Source organism: Thunnus maccoyii, chromosome 8 (genome assembly GCF_910596095.1).
Source record: "Thunnus maccoyii chromosome 8, fThuMac1.1, whole genome shotgun sequence".
In the NCBI taxonomy this organism is placed as follows: Eukaryota; Metazoa; Chordata; class Actinopteri; order Scombriformes; family Scombridae; genus Thunnus; species Thunnus maccoyii.
The window spans coordinates 5358546-5365481 of NC_056540.1; the positions used below are offsets into that span (position 1 = coordinate 5358546).

The 6936-nt window shown below is 39.0% G+C and overlaps 1 long non-coding RNA gene across 1 annotated transcript; it reads right to left on the reverse strand.

The window, feature by feature from the left end:
• Positions 1-1791: 1791 nt before the first annotated feature.
• On the reverse strand, positions 1792-6700 carry LOC121902371. Its single transcript, XR_006097523.1, has 3 exons — positions 6440-6700; positions 3728-3865; positions 1792-2321 (listed from the first exon to the last, which is right to left on the reverse strand). It is a non-coding gene; the product is annotated as an uncharacterized LOC121902371 (long non-coding RNA).
• Positions 6701-6936: the final 236 nt, after the last annotated feature.

The following is a 6936-nucleotide window of genomic DNA, read 5'->3' on the forward strand; positions in this document are numbered from 1 at the left end:
CCGTGATGTTTCCTGGTGTGTCTCAAGTCCCTCCTCCAGCCAACCAATCTCTGTTTGACTGGGTCCTGCAGTATCTTTAACATCATTTAAACACTGTCCCAGCAAGCAGTGAACTGTTGCTGACTCACTTTAAATGAATAACTAGGGTAAATGTAAAGGTGGGAAAAGCTCAGATGAAATAACAACAACAACAACAATAATAATAATAATAATAATAATAATAATAATAATAATAATACACATTTATTAAATATAAATGAATTATGTTTGTGCTGTATTTGTTCCTGTACTATTTAGTTTGAATCCTAATCTTACACTTTCCTTGTTGTTAGTATAGAGTGAGAGAAACTAGAAGTGAAACTAAAAACAAATACCTGTACAGTGAAATACAATGAAATTGGAATTGCAATTAATACCAATTACTGTACTGTATAAATGTTATTTTTTGTTGGTACTACATTAGTTTCAGTTATTTAGTAATTCTTGAGAATTTACTTATTTGTGGTACTGTGGTAGTGTTTTAGTAGAGTGCATTATATGAAAAAGTATTTCATCCACCTCACAAATTCATTCACATTCATGCACAAACTACATTTTAAAATCAGTGTGTTTGATTTGACCCAGTGTAAATAACAGTTGTAACATTACACATTTATATAAATGTATTATTATCATTATTTAACACTGCACATGGGTTTCTGTTTCATGATTTGTTCTACAAATTTCACAGTTAATTTAAGAAATCAAATATCTGTGTGACATAGTCTTTATGGGTGGTGCTGTGTCTCCAGGTGGGTTTTTGGTAGACTGGTCTAAGCCAAATGTTCTGGGCCAATTTTTATTCTCACTCCACCCCTGGTTCCTGCTACACTTAAAGAATTTGAATGTAATACACACAGCTTGTCATACATTAATGACTCATGGAAACAAATAATTTTGTTCACGCTGCATGGACAAGTCCTCTGTTTTATGTTATTAATACATCCATCCCTAGTGATCCCCAGTCCCAATGCAATATCATCAAAACATAATAATTAATGAGCACTTCTAAATTATGGGCATACTAAACAGGCTGAGAAAGCATTCAGATGGCTCCTGGACAGTGTTCTCTTTATCTGCAGACCAGCCGGTCAGTGCCCTCTCCATTCACCAGGCACTGTGAAGCATTTTACAGACTTATTAGCCCTGTGTGAGTGTGAGAGCCCTGTATGTCTCATTCACTGTGTGGGAGACAGTCAGCTTTGCTTATTATTGCAAAGTTTATGGAAATGGTTTTGCACACCTCTCTATGGAAGGTAGAAAAGTTACCTGTGATATGAATACATAGCGTGTAAGTTAAGTACTGGACTATGTGGAAAAGTCAACTTCTCCGCATAGTCCAGTACTTAACTTGAAATATGTAGGCAAAAAAGCCAAAAAAGCACTTCACCCAAAACCAAGTGGGAGCAAAATGAACCCCTGTGACTAATAGTCTGGTTTCCATTGCCTCTTACAATTGTGGTCCATTGCTCTAGTAATTGCTTAAGGCTCTGTTGCATTTTGGTGTGCCTGTAAGCCTTGTCAATGTGCCAGCATGCAAAATAACAACATTCTGCCACTTCTAAATAGAATACAACAATTATTAATGTTATTAGCCACACCTGTGTTTGACAAGTCAAAATATCTACTGTGAGAAAAATCTGTGAGAGGAAGAAGACACTTGACAAGCCACCCAAAGAAAAACAATGTTTCACTTTTACAAGAGAAAAAGGCTTTATTTAGAAATAATCCATAAATTTGGTAGTAGCATCTCAGATTAACTTCCGATAAAGAGCAGTAGCAAAGCCAGATCTGTAAACTTTGCGATAGGACGTAGTGCTGTGTCTTACAGAATAAGGTAGAACCAAAATGTTGCAAATCTCATATGTCTGCGCCAGTCAAGTTAAGCTAAGTTAAAGAAACTTACCTATCTAAGTCAACACACTCATCATTTACAATTGTACTCTAGTAGTACAAAGAAGTTTTACTCCACCAGCCTCTATCCCCAAGTTAACATTTGGTGCAAGAAAACTTACTATAGTAACACATTATGGCATGCAGCTTTCAAACACTGGTGCTTGTTTATTTAATACCCATAAAGTGTACAAAACCTAAGACAAGGTCACCTTACAGGGACGACGCTGCCCACATCACAGATTTTTTTTCATAAATTCAAATATTACTGGGGTTGTGCACATAGATGCTTGTTGTTTTCCTCCAGTTGGAAAAATAACAGAACCAATCAGAGCTCTGTAGGTGGAATCAGCAATGGGAATATCATCTGCCTGCACCAGAATCAGAATCTATTCCAAACAAAAATGGCAACACGTTTAGATGAGATCAACTCAGTGAAACACATAACATGAAATGTCAACTCAATTGTCACAATTCTTAGATGGACGTGAGAAACTGAATCATACTTGAAATGGGTTCACAAGCTAATTTAATGCAGCTGCTTCAGAAATCTTTTATGATTTTGTACAATTTTGTGTGCAACACAATAGAAATATTTTCTCACATTAAATAACAATAGAAAAAAAGTTAAATCAGAGTGGGTGTACAACATTTGAAGTGGGTGTCACATAGGTTAAGGCCATAGGTTTATTTTTCAACTATTATAGCATCATTCCTATTGGTAACTGAGAAAATTCAAGCGTATCTTTTTTAACTTAAGACTGCAGATGCCAACAGTAATGACTCCCAACTGACACTCACTTTTTGCTTTTTTATCTATTTTCACTGCTAATGTGAGAGTAAATTAGGATCTAGTAGCACTACAGGGTGTGTGTGTGGTCGAGGACTGCTGTGGTTAACACTTAAGTGATTCTGACGGGTGCTCCTGCATGCATGCATGCTGAGCAAATATGTCTACATTCAACTAGCGGTAGGTACAGTATGAAATGTTTGCAGGCTGCAAAGGGTATTGATTCCCACCAAAGCTAATACATTTCTGAGAGGATTGCGCCAGCACTGCAAGCTGAGGTACATCCAATTAAGCATAAATTGGTTCAATGTTCATCTCTGCCTCTCAAGACCACCGCAGACATGCATGCATGCACACACATACACAACCGACTTGCTCTCAAACTAAGAACTGATGTTATTCCACCACCATCTGTGTCCAGTCAATGTTGATTTGATTTGTGAATTCATTACAGGTGAGTCTCCAATAGCTTTTCTGAGGCTTTCAGTGTGTATGTATGTTTTTCAAGTTTTAGTACATATGCGCACATGTGGGCACAGTGTCGTTTCTCTAAGTATTTCATATTTCATACAAATCCAATTCAGGTCACATCTTATATTCTGTATAGGATATATTAATCATGTTTTGCCTTTCGATGTTTAATTTTAGTCATACACTGATCAGGATTCAATCTTGCTAGACTGTTAACTTTCATTTCTGATTCCTTATCCCGCTTTAATGTCAAAAAAATTAGATACAGTATCATAGTTGACCAGCCTTCTGCTTTCTACCTTTTTATGTTATTTTCAAAAAGGACATATAAGGTTATCAGCAAAACCATTAAACTAAGTTATGAAAATAATGTACACTGCACAGAAAATGATTATCTCCTCCACGCTATATATAATATAATATAATATAATATCTAATTCAACTTCCTACTACTTGTTTGGACTGTGACTGCTTGCTGACAGCAGTCAATTCCACGTAATAAGATAGACAAGTAATGAAAAGTTTTATAGTTACCATCATGAGTGATGGTACATCCCAAGTCCCTTAATTGCATCCTTGTTTCCATCACTTGCATCTTTGACTGGTGTCTTAATCCCTCCCACGTTAGACACAAGGGGAGATGCAAGGAAAACAACTGCAGAGTCCATTTACCTAAAGATAAATGAACAAAATTAATTAACATCAAACACAATTCCCCAGTATATTTCACGAGTTCAGAGAAAGTTTGGTAATGGCATACACTGTCACTCTAATGACAGCTGCTACAGTATACCAGCTGAAATGTTTCAGCTCATTAGGCCAATCCAGAATGCCAGGTCACAACCTATGCAAGTGTCAGTAACTAAAATGTACCATATCACACTGTCAAGCGCGCTTACGACATGGTAGCAAGAAGAGAAACAGCAGCATTATATCTAATCATCACACATGTAAAGTAACAAATAAAATGACAAACATACAGTATTACAAAAATACAGCAAATAAATGATGTAGGTTGTAAATAAAATAAAATAAATAAAAGTTGTAGGTTCACTAAGTCAGAAATCATGGCCAAACATATAGCTACAGCACATGCACAGGCCTAGACACAAAGTTAGGTGGAATACCACCCAGGAAGATAAACGAAAGCGATAATATGCACACACGTTGTTGATCAGCCTCAGAATATGTCATCTGCGTCTCCCACATTTTATAGTTCAACTAACTCAGGATATTACTGAATCCCTGAAAAAAAAGGTGTGGGAAATAAACATACAATTTCTTTTATTTTGAGGATTGACAGTGCACTAATATATGCACAGCTATATGTTAATGTGCCAGTCATTGTGGTGTATTTTCAACCACAGATGGCCAACTACAGGCTGAAACGGGTTTCCATGGGGGCTTTAATGAGGCTTCTGCCATGCCATCAAAATACAATCAAGGCTGATAACATCAGGTGCATATATTGACTGCCATGTGTTGTCCCTCTTGGCCTTTCATGTTCCCAAGACTACCATCTGCGGGCTGGTGCACACCGGTGTAGAGAAAATTGCAGCCCCTTGCCAACAGATCATCAGATTGCCCACTGCAGTCTGAAGCACTGGACGAAGTTGGCCATGCATTTGCACAGCTGGCAAATGCTTGGCCAACAAGGCATTGGAGATCCCTATTCTCCAAGTCTGTGGAGATCCACATACCTTTGTCCCCCTCAGTCATCACTACCTGTGCAGTGCTCCACAACATCTGGCTCACAGCGGGAGACTTCCTCAAGCCTGTCAATGGTGTCTGTGACATTGTAATGAGTGACTATAACCATGCCAAAGATCACTAATCTGAGTTTGAAGTTTATGAAAAAAAAGTCATGCATGAAGCTTGATTTTTTTGCTACAGCTCATTTTAACTTTGTTAACATGCAGATCACAGCCACACAAGGGATATCACCATTTCCATGGCAGGGTCCTACTTTGTGGGATATACTAATACAAAATAAGGACTTAATGAACACAAGGTATTATAAACATGCTCACTAAAGCTGCCCTAGATTGCATGTCTTCTTCATTGCCTTCATAGAATTCCTGACAATTTTAACACTGTTTATAATGTAACTTAAATATACCTGAAAAATCATAACTTAATCCACAGTGATAGAAAAATTTAGATGCTGTAAATGTTTATAGTCTTTGTAGTTACATTATTAACAAGTACAAGTGATCAAACAAACTCAGGACTTGCAAAGTATCTCTTCAAAAAGATCCAGAAACTGCTCATTCTCTTTCTCAGCCTCCTTTAAAAAAAACCCCATTTGCGCTCACCTGGAGGTGCGCCAACTTTTGGGGGTTGAGGGACAGGCAGAGGTGGATGGCTTATCATCCCCCTGTGTGATGGAGCTGCTGCTGACTGTTAAGCACCCTCCTTCTCCTCCTCACGCACTGGCTACAAGCAGCTGCCCCAGCTCTGGGAGGAGATAAGCCACTACCATGAGAGGCCACGTCAGCCAAAGGCTCATGGTCTTACCCAACACATGAGTCCATCAAGACTGGGGCTCAAAAGATTAGGGTTACGGTTACGCCTCATGAATTGGGGTAAACTGTGGCCAAGTGGTTGCTGTGGCCTCTCCTCTGTCTGTTCCCGTCCCTGTTGGAGAATTCTTGAGCTAAATGGTTCTCAGTGAGTAGTTGGTCCACTGAACAGGCTAGACTGTGGTGCACTGTGTAAAATGACAAAAGACACAAATGCATTTAATGGAACTGCTGTGAGCACAAATCTCACAATACACAATCTCAACTTGTATTTTCACTTCAGGTTGTGTCACTTTTTAGACACTTGATTTGATTTCTGTAAGGCCTGTTAGCCTTATAACTTCCCCTTTGTTAGCACAAAACATATCAATTTACTACATCCAACTGCCCTGAAATAATCCCATAAGCTATTTATTTTCAACATTCACAAGTGTAAGGATACCTCTTGTTATCCCTGTAAAGTGGGAATGTGCAAGGCTGGCCAGCCTGTGGTCACTGTTCATTTTCTGTCTGTCTCAGAACACGCTGTCTGACTGCCTGGATGGGAACAGTGCTTTGGAGAGACTGGGGAGCATCACCCCACCTGCGGTTCCTAGTTCTTCTGGGTCTTCTCTCTCTCCCTCTTTCCCTGTGATTCTGCCACGGTGTGCACATAGGTACGCTGAGGAAGAGAGAGAGATACCCAAGCTGTCCATGACCCAAATTGCCCACAAGTGGTCCTTACCTGAACCACAGGCAGGGCTAAAAGTTGTTCCCTGTTGTTTCCCTCAGGAGCTCTCATACCGCTGGCGCCTGTTCCTCCTGTTGCATGCTCTCTCCTCTACCCTCTTCTGTACTCCCTGCTTTCTACTCCTTCGTGTTTCCCTCCAGCCGTTTATCTTTCCGTTCCCCAGACGTCTGAATCCTCCTCGCAGCCACACCATTGGTCCACCAAGCTACACATTGTCTCAGGATTGGCTAAAAACAAAAGGGTAGGGGCACAATAGGGTACAGGTTATTAGTGGGAATGCAATCACATGTTCAGTGGGAGGAAGTCAAACATGCAAGTAAATTACAAACTAAAAGCATGCAATAAAACTGATCACAGTAAACAAAGCAATTTAAAACACAATATATAAAACCATGCAATGTAAAAAAAGTTAATAATAGAAAAAATGCAAATGTAAGAACACAAATAAAACCAATACTTTTGCTGTGTGACATAAAGATGTGGTCATTTTA